Here is a 16,549-nt window from a genome sequence, read left to right as displayed (position 1 = left end):
GGAAAGAGATCAATCTGCAACTAATGCAACAGCTGTAGGCACCCTGATTGAAAACCACAGGTCTTTTGAATGCATGCGGCTCCTTTATGTTTCAATGGGTGGGGTGGCTGATGTGCGGGAGGAAGCAAATGGAATTATGGGATTTGTAGGCAAAAAAAGAAATAGCCGTTCACAAAAAGCTAGCCACAGTGTTATGGTAATCTCACAAAATAGCTATTTAGCCCCAAGACAAGCACAGATCCTTCCTGAGCATGTCCATTACTGCCTGCCAGGTACGTACTAAAATCACCTTATGGTGGATAACCCCTTTAATGTCAATGGCACCTTTGAAAACATATTTCGTGAGAAAAATCGTGACATGTTTAAAACCTATCTCACCCACTGTAACTCTGCCCCACCTATCCATTGGTGCCTGAGCAAGAGTGTGTATCAACATAATGAAGAGGCCTGTTTGCTGTTCCCATGATCCTGACCTGACCCTACTTCTGCCTGATCCCTTGGTGCCTTGCTGATTCTCCAGTGTATGACCTTTTCAGCTCTGCTGTTCAACTCTGCTACTTTGTACTCTGCTGTGCTACCATCTACAGCGTCAGCTTGAACCTCCTGCCTATATCCCTATAGCTGGGCATCGGGTAGGCTCAGCCTTTAAGGGAATTTTGCACTTGTTGGAACAAAGGAAGATAAGTCTATCTCAGGGGCATTAATTAGTTAACTTTCAGACATCACCTGTCCTGTTACCATGCTATTGATTGAAATGGAATTTTACCAGGGTTAAAACTGAATGCCTTATGATTAATGCTTACAAATCTACTGCTTACAAATTTGCGCTTGTTACTTTAGGAACGTGGTGCTCATGCTGTGGATGCTTGTGGCACTGAAACGTAGTCTATTGACTTAAATTTTTTTACATTTGAAGAAAACTAACAGGCTGTTCCCCCACACTGGACCCAATACACTGACTTATAGTGCAGGTAAAGAGGAGTAAAATGATGTATTCCTTAAATTGGTCCAGGTGTTTTTAAGATATGGCTCTCCGTTTCGTTTCAAGGTTTAGTGTGCAATGGAGTTTGATAATGGCTTTCTAAGCCTTTGTGCTTCTGCCCTGTATGCTGCGCTTTGCTTGCCCATTTTATGCATCCATTATTCCACCAACTCTAACCAGTTTCCCTGTACCTGCTAAAAAGTAGTCATGGTGTGCTCAGGGGGATGGGCAGTATTGGGTTTCTGCCACACACACTGTTTTGCACTCTTAATTTTGGTCTCACCTGACCAGAGTGTGTATGTGTTGTGTCTACCACATGGCTTGGGTCAAACTCTAAACAGGATTTCTCATGTCTCACTAATAACAAAAGGCTTTTTCTTGCCCATTGGCAAAATTGGTGAAGAAAGCAACTAATAGTTGTACTTAGATTAAATTGCAGACAGGTGGACCCCTATTTACTGTTTACAAATGTGAAAGGCAATTGGTCACACCAGATCTTTTTTAGGAGTTTCACAGTAAAGGGGTGTATACATACAGTTTTCAGCTAAAGCTAGGAGTGGACTCAAAAGACTTGGAAAAATAAGAGAAGAAATCATAAATTGCCATGCTGGATCCACTTCTGGCTTCGGCTAAAAAACTGCAATGGCATTTCTACATTCACCACTGTTTGTAAACAGCCCCTATGGCTGGTTTCACATTAGCCTAATACTAGTGCATTTGATTACAGCCATTAGTCCAAGCCTGAACAAAGGTCTAATGATAGAAACATAGAATGTGTCGGCAGATAAGAACCATTTGGCCCATCTAGTCTGCCCAATAATCTGAATCCTATCAATAGTCCCTGGCCCTATCTTATATGAAGGATAACCTTATGCCTATCCCATGCATGCTTAAAGGGGTACTCCGGTGAAAACCTTTTTTCTTTTAAATCAACTGGTGGCAGAAAGTTTAACATATTTGTAAATTACTTCTATTAAAAAATTAATTCTTCCAGTACTTATTAGCTGCTGAATACTACAGAGGAAATTCTTTTCTTTTTGTAATGCTCTCTGCTGACATCACAGTTCTCTCTGCTGACGTTTTTATAATAATAATAACGCTTTATTTATTGTTGTCCTTAGTGGGATTTGAACCCAAGTACCCAGCACTGCAAGGCAGCAGTGCTAACCACTGAGCCACCATGCTGCCCTTAGCATACATCTGCTATGCATCTGCTATGCATGGTTGTTAAAATGGACAGAGATGTCAGCAGAGAGCACTGTGCTCATGATGTCATCAGTGTTCCAAAAAGAAATGAATTTCCTCTGTAGCATTCAGCAGCTAATAAGTACTGGAAGGATTAAGATTTCTTAATAGAAGTAATTTACAAATATGTTTAACTTTCTGCCACCAGTTGATTTAAAAGAAAAAAGGTTTTCACCGGAGTACCCCTTTAAAGCCCCTGTAGCATAGTCAAATAAAAAAAAATCCTGGAATACCCCATTAATGACAAAAATGCTGATCAAAAAGTCACACCAAAACAATAACATTACCAATAAAAACTACAGATCACTGTCCAAAAAATGTTAAGCATACTGATTTTGTTAAAAAAGTTTGACTTCTTGTTTATAGTACAATAAAAGAAAAAATATATAAATTCATGATTGTTTTAATCGCATTGACCTACAGAATGAAGAGAACATATTTTTACCATAAAGAGCACTGTGTAAAATGAGTTAGCGTAGTTCATTAGTGTCTGTACCTGTGTGTGTGTGTAAATATGTTTAACTTTCTGCCACCAGTTGATTTAAAAGAAAAAAGGTTTTCACCAGAGTACCCCTTTAACCTCTTAAGGACCCATGATGTAAATGTACGTCCTGATTCTGCTCCCGTTCTATAACGTGGGGCCACGGTGGGTCGGGCCCGGCCATGACCCGTGGCTAATAGTGTGCGGAACTGATCGCGGTGCCGCGCGCTATTAACCCTTTAGACGCGGCGTTCAAAGTTGATCACTGCGTCTAAAGTGAAAGTAAATTGTTGCCGGTTAGCTCAGAGGGATGTTCGGGATGTCCGCGGCGGTCAAATCGAGGCATCCCGAACAGCTGTAAGACAGCAGGAGGGTCCCTTAACTTGCCTCCTCATGTCCGATCGCCGAATGACTGCTCAGTGCCTGAGATCCAGGCATGAGCAGTCAAGCGGCAGAATCATTGATCAATGGTTTCCTATGAGAAACCATGTAAAATGTAAAAGATCAGTGTGTGCAGTGTTATAGGTCCCTATGGGAGCTATAACATTGCAAATAAAAAGTGAAAAAAAAGTGAATAAAGATCATTTAACTCCTTCCCTAATAAAAGTTTAAATCACACTCTTTTCCCATTTAAAAAAAACAAGCAGTGTAAATAAAAATAAACATATGTGGTATCGCCGTGTGCGGAAATGTCCGAATTATAACAATATATTGTTAATTAAACCGCACGGTCAATGGCATATGCGCAAAAAATTCCAAAGTCCAAAATAGTGTATTTTTGGTCACTTTTTATATCATGAAAAAATGAATCAATAAGTCCCATCAAGACAAAATGGTACCGCTAAAAACTTCAGATCATGGTGCAAAAAATGAGCCCTCATACCACCCCATACACGGAAAAATAAAAAAGTTATAGGGGTCAGAAGATGACAATTTTAAACGTATACATTTTCCTGCATGTAGTGCTGATTTTTCCAGAAGTACGACAAAATCAAACCTATATAAGTAGGGTATCATTTTAATCATATGGACCTACAGAATAAAGAGGCGTCATTTTTACCAAAAAATGTACTGTGTAGAAAACAGAAGCCCCCAAAAGTTACAAAATTGCATTTTTTTTTTCAATTTTGTCTCACAATGATTTTTTTTCCGTTTCACGGTATATTTTTGGGTAAAATGACTGACAACTTTAGAAAGTAGAATTGGTGGCGCAAAGTAGAATTGGTGCACACCTGATCTGAGGAAGAGGGGAGTCACCCTCGAAACGCGTAATCTGTATGTTGTTTATTATTTTTTAATAAACTTTCATGTATACAATATTCCAAGGTATACATTGCATCATTTTGTGCACCTGATGACCTAACCGGCAGCGCCTGGATGAATGAGGTCCTTTTCCATTTTCCGTTTGATGACTTCTGGAGATACGGCCTCCAGTACTGCGCACAATACTCCAAGTGAGGTCTCACCAGTGTTCTGTACAGCAGCATGAGCACTTCTCTCTTTCTACTGCTTATACCTCTCCCTATACATCCAAGCATTCCGCTAGCATTTCCTGCTTCTTTATTACATTGTCATCCTACCTTCACTTCTTCTGAAATAATTACTCCTAAATCCCTTTCCTCAGATCCTAAGGTCAGGACTGTGTCAAATAATCTATATTCTGCCTGAGGGTTTTTACGCCCCAGGTGCATTATCTTGCACTTATCCACATTAAGTTTCACTTGCCAGAGTTCTGAACATTCTTCTAGTTTGCCTTAATCCCCTTCGATTTGGCGTATCCCTCCAGGAACATCAACCCTGTTACATATCTTTGTGCCTCAGCAAAAAGACACACCTTACCCTCGAGACCTTCTGCAGTATCACTAATGAAGATATTAAACAATATTGGTCCCTGTACAGATCCCTGAGGTACCCCACTGGTAACAAAACCTTGCTCTGAATATTCTCCATTGACTACAACCCTCTGTTGTCTGTCACTCAGCCACTGCCTACTCCACTCAACAATATGGGAGTCCAAGCTCAATGTAGTTTATTGATAAGTCTTCTATGTGGGACAGTGTCAAAAGCCTTACTAAAATCTAGCTATGCGATGTCTACTGCCCCTCCGTCATTTATTATTTTAGTCACCCAGTCAAAAAAATCAATAAGATTTGTTTGGCATGATCTCCCTGAAGTAAACCCATATTGTTTTTCATCTTGCAAACAATCCTATCCTTTAGTAGGATGTCCATTAATTCCCCCACTATTGATGTCAGACTTACTGACCTATAGTTGCTTGATTCCTCCCTACTACCTTTCTTGTGAATGGGGACGACATTTGCTAATTTCCAATTTTCCCGGGACAACTCTTGTTACCAGTGATTGGTTAAAAAAAAATCTGTTAATGGTTTTGCTAGCTCACAACTAAGCTCTTTTAATAATTTTGGGTGTATCCCATCAGGCCCCTGTTACTTATTTGTCTTCACTTTAGACAGCAAACGTAGGACCTCTACCTCTTTAAAGACATATGCATCAAACAATTGATTAGTCTTCCTGCCTAATGGAGGTCCTTTTCCTTCTTTTTCATCTGTAAAAACTGAACAGAAGTATTCATTAACCCCTTCAGGACCAAGCCCATTTTGGCCTTAAGGACCAGAGCGTTTTTTGCACATCTGACCACTGTCACTTTAAACATTAATAACTCTGGAATGCTTTTAGTTATCATTCTGATTCCGAGATTGTTTTTTCGTGACATATTCTACTTTAACATGGTGGTAAGTTTTTGTGGTAACTTGCATCCTTTCCATGTGAAAAATTCTAAAATTTGATGAAACATTTGAAAATTTAGCATTTTTCTAACTTTGAAGCTCTCTGCTTGTAAGGAAAATGTATATTACAAATAAAAAAAAATTTTATTCACATATACAATATGTCTACTTTATGTCTGCATCATAAAAGTGACGAGTTTTTACTTTTGGAAGACACCAGAGGGCTTCAAAGTTCAGCAGCAATTTTCCAATTTTTCACAAAATTTTCAAACTCACTATTTTTCAGGGACCAGTTCAGGTTTGAAGTGGATTTGAAGGGTCTTCATATTAGAAATACCCCACAAAAGACCCCATTATAAAAACTGCACCCCCAAAGTATTCAAAAGGACATTCAGTCATCATTTTAACCCTTTAGGTGTTTCACAGGAATAGAAGCAAAGTGAAGGAGAAAATTCACAATCTTCATTTTTTACACTCCCATGTTCTTGTAGACCCAATTTTTTAATTTTTACAAGGGGTAAAAGGAGAAAATGTATACTTATATTTGTAGCTCGATTTCTCTCGAGTAAGCACATACCTCATATGTCTATGTAAAGTGTTCGGCGGGCGCAGTAGAGGGCTCAGAAGGGAAAGAGCAATAAGGGGATTTTGGAGAGTACGTTTTTCTGAAATGGTTTTTGGGGGGCATGTTGCATTTAGGAAGCCCCTATGGTGCCAGAACAGCAAAAAACCCTCACATGGCATACCATTTTGGAAACTAGACCCCTTGAGGAACATAACAAGGAATAAAGTGAGCCTTAATACCTCACAGGTGTTTCACGACTTTTGCATATGTAAAAAAAAATATATATTTTTTCACTAAAATGTGTGTTTCCCCCCAAATTTCACATTTTTCCAAGGGTTAATAGCAGGAAATACCCCCCAATATTTGTAACCCCTTCTCTTCTGAGTATGGAGGTACCCCATAAGTTGACCTGAAGTGCACTATGGGCGAACTACAATGCTCAGAAGAGAAGGAGTCATATTTGGCTTTTTGAGAGCAAATTTTGCTCGGGGGGCATATCGCATTTAGGAAGCCCCTATGGTGCCAGGACAGCAAAATAACCCCCACATGGCATACCATTTTGGAAACGAGACCCCTTGAGGAACGTAACAAGGGATACAGTGAGCATTTGCCCCCCACTGGTGTCTGACAGATCTTTGGAACAGTGGGCTGTACAAGTTTTTATTTTCACAGACCACTGTTCCAAAGATCTGTCAGACACCTGTGGGGGGTAAATTCTCACTGCACCCCTCATTACATTCTGTGAGGGGTGTCGTTTCCGAAATGGGGTCACATGTGTTTTTTTTTTTTTTTTGCGTTTGTCAAAACCGCTGTAACAATCAGCCACCCCTGTGCAAATCACCTCAAATGTACATGGTGCACTCTCCCTTCTGGGCCTTGTTGTGCGCCCCCAGAGGACTTTACGCCCACATATGGGGTATCTCCGTAGTCGGGAGAAATTGCGTTACAAATTTTGGGGGGCCTTTTTCCCTTTTACCTCTTGTGAAAATGTAAAGTATAGGGCATCATCAGCATGTTAGTGTAAAAAATTTAATTTTTTTACACTAACATTCTGGTGTAGACCCCAACATTTCCTTTTCATGAAGGGTTAAAGAAGAAAAAGCCCCCCAAACCTTGTAACGCAATTTCTCCCGAGTACGGCGATACCCCATATGTGACCCTAAACTGTTGCCTTGAAATACGACAGGGCTCCAAAGTGAGAGCGCTGTGCGCATTTGAGGCCTAAATTAGGGATTTGCATAGGGGTGGACATAGGGGTATTCTATGCCAGTGATTCCCAAACAGGGTGCCTCCAGCTATTGCAAAACTTCCAGCATGCGTGGACAGTCAACGGCTGTCCGGCAATACTGGGAGTTGTTGTTTTTCAACAGCTGGAGGCTCTGCTTTGGAAACAGTGGCGTACCGGACATTCTTATTGGTGGAGGGGGGCTGTGTAAGGGTATGTGTATATGAAGTGTTTTTAACTTTTTATTTTATTTTGTGTTAGTGTAGTGTAGTGTAGTGTAGTGTAGTGTTTTTAGGGTACAGTCACATGGGCGGGGGATTACAGCGAGTTTCCCAGCGCAAAATTTGCTGCATCTCAAGATGCGAGAAACCCACTGTAAAAGCCTCGCCCATGTGAATGTACCCTGTACATTCACCGGGGGGGGGGGGGGGGGGGGGGGGGGGGGGGTGCACCAGCTGTTGCAAAGCCACAACTCCCAGCATGCATGGTCTGTTAGTGCATGCTGGGAGTTATAGTTTTGCAACAGCTGGAGGCACACAGGTTAGGGAACACTGAGTTAGAAGCAGACAATGTTTCCCAACCAGTGTGTCTCCAGTTGTTGCAAAACTGCAACTCCCAGCATGCCCAGACAGCTGAAGGGCATGCTGGGAGTTGTAGTTCGGCAACATCTGAAGGGCCAGATGTTGCTGAACTAAAACTCCCAGCATGCCTGGACAGTCAGTGCATACTGGGAGTTGTAGTTTTGCAACAGCTGGAAGAGCACAGATTGGAGACCATTATACAATGGTCTCCAAACTGGGGCCCTCCAGATGTTGCAAAATTACAACTCCCAGCATGCATGGTCTGTTAGTGCATGCTGGGAGTTATAGTTTTGCAACAGCTGGAGGCACACAGGTTAGGAAACACTGAGTTAGAAACAATGTTTCCCAACCAGTGTGTCTCCAGTTGTTGCAAAACTACAACTCCCAGCATGCCCAGACAGCTGAAGGGCATGCTGGGAGTTGTAGTTCGGCAACATCTGAAGGGCCAGATGTTGCTGAACTAAAACTCCCAGCATGCCTGGACAGTCAGTGCATGCTGGGAGTTGTAGTTTTGCAACAGCTGGAAGAGCACAGATTGGAGACCATTATACAATGGTCTCCAAACTGGGGCCCTCCAGATGTTGCAAAACTACAACTCCCAGCATGCCCAGACAGCCAAAGGCTGTCTAGGCATGCTGGGAGTTGTAGTTTTCAGACTCCAAGAAGCAGCAGTGAAGATCTTCCCTGCTGCTTCTGAGGACCATACACTCACCTGCTGGTCCCGTCGCTCCTCGTCCTCGTGGCCGGTCCCGCGCTGCTCCTCGGTCCCGCCGCTGGATCAGGTAAGTCTGCCGGTCCCCTGATGTCCCCCCCCCCTATGTTGCAGGTCCCGAGCGACCCCCCGCAGCCATCGACCCCCGTTCTGCCCGACTTCCAGGGGCGGGCAGTGCGGGGGATCTGAACTTTCACCCCAGATCACTGTGATTGGTCCACAGGGACCAATCACAGTGATCGCTGACCAGGACCATCAATGGATGGTCCTGGGGGTGAAGCAGAAGTTGTCCCCTGCTGGAAACAGCGGGACTTCTGCCAGTTAACCCGTGCGATGCTGCGCATCGCCGGGTTAACTGAATGTCATTTATAAATGCCGGGATGCGCGAACGCACTGCACAACCCGGCGTTTATATATGACATTCTGCGGGAAGGGGTTAAGGCAATCGGCTAGCCCTTTATTTTCTTCTACATGCCTTCCTTCGTTTTTAATTTAGTTATTCCATGATTAACCACTTAGGGACCAAGGGCATACAGGTACGCCTTCGCTCCCTGGTACTTAAGGACCAAGGGCGTACCTGTACGCCCGTGGGAATTTCGGTCCCCACCAGGCGGGGACCAGACCGACTGCTGATATCTGTCAGCATGTACCCCATGCAAATGCCCAGGGGGGGTCCCGAGATCCACTCCATGTTGGCGATCGCTGGAAATCACCGATGAATTCACATCGGCGATTTGTGGCTATTCCAGGTCATACAGGTCTCCGGTGACCCAGAAGATAAGGGGGATCGGGGTTGTCCAAGACACCCACGATCCCCCTGAAGGGATAGGAGTGAGGTGGCAGGGGTGCCACCCCTCCTATCCCTGCTATTGATCATCTAGAAGCGACGACCAACAGCAGATCGGGGGCGGGGTTAACTTTTGGTTTCCCCGTTCTGCCCACCCACTGTAGGCTGGGAAACCGACGAGGACTGGCACCGAAGTCCACTTACCCATCGGCGGCGGCAGCGGGCGGCGATCGGCGGCAGAAGAAGACGGCGATACGGCTCTATGGATCCTACGGAAGCTGGTGAGTTGCCTAGCAACACCTGGAGGGCTACAGTTTGAGACGACTATACAGTGGTCTCTAAACTGTAGCCCTCCAGATGTTGCAAAGCTACAACTCCCAGCATGCCCAGACAGCTGTTTGGGCATGCTGGGATTTGTAGTTTTGCAACAGGTGGAAGGTCAAAGTTTGGAGATCACTGTGCAGTGATCTCTAAACTGTGGCCCTCAAGATCTTGCAAAACGACAACTCCTCGCATGCCCACACAGCAGTTTTCTGTCTGGGCATGCTGGGATTTGTAGTTTTGCAACATCTGGAGGGCCACAGTTTGGAGATCACTGTGCAGTGGTCTCTAAACTGTAGCCCTCCAGATGTTGCAAAACTGCAAATCCCAGAATTCCCAAACAGCAAACAGCTGTCTCGGCATTCTGGGAGTTGTAGTTGCGTACCTCCAGCTGTTGCACAACTACATCTCCCAGCATGCCCTTCGGCGATCAGTACATGCTGGGAGTTGTACTTTTGCAACAGCTGGAGGCGCACTTCTTGGAAAATACTGAGTTAGGTAATAGAACCTAACTAAAGATTTTCCAACCAGTGTGCCTCCAGCTGTTGCAAAAGTACAACTCCAAGCATGCATGGTCTGTCGGTAAATGCTGGGAGTTCTTTTTTTTTAAACAGCTGTAGGTTTGCCCCCCCATGTGAATGTACATTCACAAGGGCAGGTTTAGTGAGTTTCCTGCTTCAAGTTTGAGCTGCGGCAAATTTTTTGCCGCAGCGCAAACTCCAGCGGGAAAAACACCGTAACCCACCAGTGCGAATGTATCCTAAAAACACTACACGAACACATAATAAAGGGCAAAACACTACATATACACCCACTTACACTGTCCCCGCCAATAAAAAAAAACGGCAGTGTTTCCAAAACGGAGCCTCCAGCTGTTGCAAAACAACAACTCCCAGCATTTTCGGACAGCCACTGACTGTCCAGGCATGCTGGGAGTTTAGAACAGCTGGAGGTACCCTGTTTGGGAATCACTGGCGTAAAATACCCCTATTTCCACTCCTATGCAATCCCTAATTTAGCCCTCAAATGCGCATGACGCTCTCTCACTTCGGAGCCCTGTCGTATTTCAAGGAAACAGTTTAGGGCCACATATGGGGTATTTCCGTACTTGGCAGAAATTGCACTACAAATTTTGGGGGGCTTTTCTCCTTTTATCCCTTATGAATAGGAAAAGTTGGGGACTACACCAACCTGTTAGTTTAAAAAAAAAAAATTTTTACACTAGCATGCTGGTGTTGCCCCATACTTTTTATTTACTAAGCAGTAAATGGAAAAGAGGACCCCCAAAATTTGTAACACAATTTTTCGTGAGTACGTAAATACCCCATATGTGGGCGTTAAATGCTCTGCGGGCGCACAACAAGGCTCAGGAGTGAGAGGGCACTATGTACATTTGAGGCCTAAATTGGTGATTTGCAGAGGGGTGGCTGATTTTACAGCGGTTCTGACATAAATGCAAAAAAATAAATACCCACATGTGACCCCTCACGGAATGTAACAAGGGGTACAGTGAGCCTTAACACCCCACAGGTGTTTGAAGAATTTTCATTAAAGCTGGATGGGAAAAAAAAAAAAATTCACCAAAATGCTGCAAAATTTTTCTTTTTCACAAGGGAAAATAGGAAAAAAGCCCCCCAAAATTTGTTACCCCATTTCTTCCAAGTAAGAACATACCCCATATGTGGATGTAAACTGCTCTGTGGGTGAACTACAATGCTCAGAAGAGAGGGAGCGCCATTGGGCTTTTCGAGAGAAAATTTGTCCGGAATTGAAGGCCATGTGTGTTTACAAAGCCCCCATAGTGCCAGAACAATGGACCCCCCCCCCCCACGTGACCCCATTTTGTAAACTACACTCCTCATGTAATAAGGGGTGCAGTGAGCATTTACTCCCCACAGGTGTCTGACAGATTTTTGAAACAGTGGTCCGTGAAAATGAAAAATAGAATTTTTCATTTGCACAGCCCACTGTTCCAAAGATCTGTCAAAGTAGGGTGTAAATACTCACTGCACCCCTTATTAAATTCTGTGAGGGGTGTAGTTTCCAAAATGGGGTCACATGTGGGGGGGGGGTCCACTGTTCTGGCACCATGGGGGGGGGGCTTTGTAAATGCACAAGGCCCCTGACTTCCATTCCAAACAAATTCTCATACCAAAAGCTCAATGGCGCTCCTCCTCTTCTGAGCATTGTAGTGCATCAGCAGAGCACTTTACATCCACATATGGGGTATTTCCATACTCAGAAGAAATGGGGTAACAAATTTTGGGGGTCATTTTCTCCTATTACCCCATGTAAAAATGTCAAATTTGGGGAAAAACCTGCATTTTTGTTAAAAAAATTTTTTTCTTCAGTTACACATCCAACTTTAACAAAAAGTCGTCAAACACCTGTGAGGTGTTAAGGCTCACTGTACCCCTTACGTTCCTTGAGGGGTGTAGTTTCCAAAATAGTATGCCACGTGGGGATTTTTTCTGCTGTTCTGGCACCATAGGGGCTTCCTAAATGCGACATGCCCCCCAAAAACCATTTCAGCAAAATTCACTCTCCAAAATCCCATTGTCGCTCCTTCCTTTCTGAGCGCTCTACTGCGCCCGCCGAACACTTGACATACACATATGAGATATTTCCTTACTCGAGAGAAATTGGGTTACACATTTTGGTGGGCTTTTTCTCCTATAACTAGTGTTGAGCGGCATAGGCCATATTCGAATTCGCGAATATTCGCGAATATATGGACGAATATTCGTCATATATTCGCGAATATTCGCATATTCGTCATATTCCCGTTTATTTTCGCGCATGCGAATATTTCGCGCATGCGAAAATTACCATATGTGAATATTGGCATATACAAAATTAACACGCGCGAAAATTCGCATATGCGAAAATTAGCATATGCTAATTTTCGCATATGCGAATTTTTGTATATGCGAATTTTCGCACGTCAGTCTCACACAGTAGTATTACAGCCTTCTTTACACCACACAAGCTGGAAGCAGAGAGGGATGATCACTGTGATGTGTACTGTGAAGAAAAAAAAAAAAAAAAAACGAATATTCGTAATTACGAATATATAGCGCTATATTCGCGAAATTCGCGAATTCGCGAATATGCGATATTCGCGAATAATATTCGAATTGCGAATATTCGCGAGCAACACTACCTATAACCCCTTGTAAAAATTCAAAAACTGGGTCTACAAGAACATGAGAGTGTAAAAAAAAATGAAGATTTTGAATTTTCTCTTTCACTTTGCTGCTATTTCTGTGAAACACCTAAAGGGTTAACACACTTACTGAATGTCATTTTGAATACTTTAAGGGGTGCAGTTTTTATAATGTGGTCATTTGTGGGGTATTTCTAATATGAAGGCCCATCAAATCCACTTCAAAACTGAACTGGTCCCTGAAAAATTTCCGATTTTGAAAATTTTGTGAAAAATTGATGCTGAACTTTGAAGCCCTCTGATGTCTTCCAAAAGTAAAAAACATGTCAACTTTATGATGCACGCATAAAGTAGACATATTGTATATGTGAATCAATATATAATTTTTTTGGAATGTCTATTTTCCTTACAAGCAGAGAGCTTCAAAGCTTCTCGGAATCAGAATGAAAAGTAAAAGCATCCCAGAGTTATAAATGCTTAAAGTTACAGTGGTCAGATGTGCAAAAAATGCTCTGGTCTTTAAGATGAAAATGGGCTTGGTACTTAAGGGGTTAAATTTCCTTTTTCATTTATATATCTGAAGAATGTCTCATCCCCTTTTTTCACAGACCGAGCTAGTTTTTCTTCTACCAGCACTTTAGAAGTTCTTATAACTTGCTTGGCTTCTTTCTGCCTAATCTTGTAAATTCCCCTATCTTCTTTGCTCTGTTTTTTATTTATTTATTTATTTATTTATAATTACTAAATGCTAGCTTTTTTTTTTTTTTTTTTTTTTTTTTTTTTATGATTTTGGCCACTTCCATAGTGGTTTCTTCCTTTTTCTGCTTTTACTGACAAGTCTAATGCAGTTTCCTGTTGCCTTCAATAACGAGTCTTGTAAGTAGTCCCATTTTCTCCTGGACTCCATGTAATCCGTTCCAGTCTGATAGGGACTCATTTATAACTAAACTCATTTTTGAAAAGTCTGTTTTTCTAAAATCTAAAACTTTTGATCAAACAGCTGTAATCAGAACTGCAATTATGCCCAGACTTGTGGCCATTATAGACACTAGTGCTAAACCAGCCTAAGGGTCTATTCACATGGGCGGAATTTCCACACCAATTCCGCTGCCGCAGGTGGTTTTTGGCTTGTGCGTATTTTGTGTGGAACTGGTTTCGGAAATTCAGAAGTGTGGAATCCCACAGAAGTCTATTTGGGCTTTCATTTGAGGCAGAATTCCGCAAGTGGAAATTTCGCCCATGTGAATAGACCCTAAAGGTAAAATTCAACAAAAAGAAAGGCTGCTGCGTCTGTTGGTTGGGACTGTTTTTAAGCTCTTCAAATCCAACAGGAAGAGTATGATAAGTTATGCTTGAAAGCATGTTGTGGAACAAAGCGTTTTGTTACAAAACACCTTAGAAGGATTAATGAAAACATCAAGACAGAGGGTGAAACACACTGAAAATACCCAACTATAACAGCCCCTACATCTCCTTCTCTAGTACTATACACCACAACCCTTGCAACTACTCAAACTTCCCGATATGCAGAGGATGACAAGTTGTCCTCAGTCCTTATGAAGGGAAAGTGGGGCCTCCATCACCAAATGCGTTGCAAATAGAGCGTAGCTATAGCAGGTGCAGAGGTGGCAGCTGCACCTGAGCCCTGGTACCAAGCAAGCCTAAAACCTACATAAGGTGACACCAGTATGGTAATTTTTTAAGGGAACCTGTTATCACTTTCATTCCTATGAGTCATCTAGCAGTCCCTGGTGGCTTTTCCTCAACTCACCAGCCTTGACTGATCGATCTATTTCAGCTTGGGTATAGCTGGAGATTTATAAATCAAGGATAGTGTGGTTGGGGAAAGTTACCAGGGAGTCCCCGAAGACTTCTGGTTCAGGCAGCATATGTGATGACAGTTGCTCTTTCAATGTTAAAGGTGACACAACTGCTGACTTCAGGTAGAACATGAACGCAAGTCTGCAAAGTGGGAATGTCCTTACTAGCAGTTACAAAAGGCCATGGCAAGACAAAAACTAGACAATGACATGTGATTGCTTTGGTAGATACTGTGGCAGTGGAATCTTTACTAGAGGGCTCAATAAAAATGCATCAGTTGCTAGGGGGCAACCAAACTTCTGCACAGAAAGTCAACTACAAGATGTGGAAGATTACCTCTGTTCCCTGCTTATCTTACAGTAGCTCACATAAATAAGTCCACCCCTCACATTTTTGTAAATATTATGGGGGAGATTTATCAAAACCTGTCCAGAGGAAACGTTGTCCAGTTGCCAGTAGCAACCAGATAGCTTCTTTCATTTTTAACAAGGCCTCTGAAAAATGAAAGAAGCAATCTGATTAGTTGCTATGGGCAACTTTTCCTCTGCACTAGTTTTGATAAATCTCCCCCTTTATCTTTTCATGTGACAACACCTAAGTATTGATACTCTGCTACAATGTTTAGTGCGTGCACAGCTAGTATAACAGTATTTAATATTGCTCAATATTGATTGGCTACAAAAGTAAGTACACTCCTAAGTGAAAATGTCCAAATTGGGCCCAATCACCCATTTCCCTACCCGGTGTCATGTGACTTGTTAATGTTGCAAAGTCTCAGGTGTGAATGGGGGGCAGGTGTCAAACCTGGTGTTATCACTTTCACACTCTCCAATACTGGTCACTGGAAGTTTAACATGGCACCTCATGGCAAAGAACTTTCTGAGAAGCTAAAAAAAAAAAGAATTGTTGCTCTACATAAAGATGTCCTAGGCTATACGATTACAAAGATTCTGAAACTGAGATGCAGCACAGTAGTAAGACCATACAGTGGTTTCACAGGACAGTTTCCACTCGGAACAGGCCTTATAATGGTTGACCAAAGAAGATGAGGGCACACGCTCAGCTTTTCATCCAGAAGTAGTCTAAGCCTAGGTGTGCCAGGGAAGAAGGTTGGCTTTTCACAAATAAGAACATAGCTGAATATTTGTTGAAATCAAGTTGGATGAGATGATTTTTCTGGAACAAGGTTTAATTTCCCCTCCCCACAAAATATAGATTGCACCTAAATAATCTTGTTGATGAAATCTATTCTAAAAAGGAGGTGACCACTGAGAGTATTTCAAAGTCACTGACAAACTGCTCCATTTCTGTAACTTTCTCTTTATCTTGTTGCAGCAGAGGTAAATCAATTTAAAGTCCGTTCTGATGATAAGAGCTGTCTGGCATTGTTATATGCTAGTATACTATAAGCAGTATCCTCAGACTGCCAAATTTGTCAACATCTTTTTTTCTGGGGTGTTAGACCCATGGTTCTAACCATATACTCAAACTATAAAGTAATTTTAGAGACAATGAGTAGTCAGTATATTATGTGGATCGGGGAGAGTTACCCCTATCAAAGCAGGATCCTAAAAATTACCCATGTACAGCACTCATACAGGATAGCTCAGTGCCAAGGGATAGTTGCAGATAAAGAGGTAGAGAGAATTGTGGTTAAATATTGATGATCTGTCCGCATCATCTTTGTGATGTACACATTTCTATAGCTGCACATAAACTTTGACCTCCTTCCTCCAAGATGAAGGGACGTGCATGTGTACAGATTTAGTATGGTGTCCTGGGTATCTTTTTGTATATACACTAGTTGACAAAAAAAAAAAAATTTTTATATATATATATATATATATATATATATATATATATATATATATATACACAAAGACAATATTAACGGAATCAGATAAAACAATGTATAA

Source organism: Hyla sarda, chromosome 1 (genome assembly GCF_029499605.1).
Source record: "Hyla sarda isolate aHylSar1 chromosome 1, aHylSar1.hap1, whole genome shotgun sequence".
Taxonomy (NCBI): domain Eukaryota; kingdom Metazoa; phylum Chordata; class Amphibia; order Anura; family Hylidae; genus Hyla; species Hyla sarda.
Note: the sequence above shows the minus strand (reverse complement) of the source record.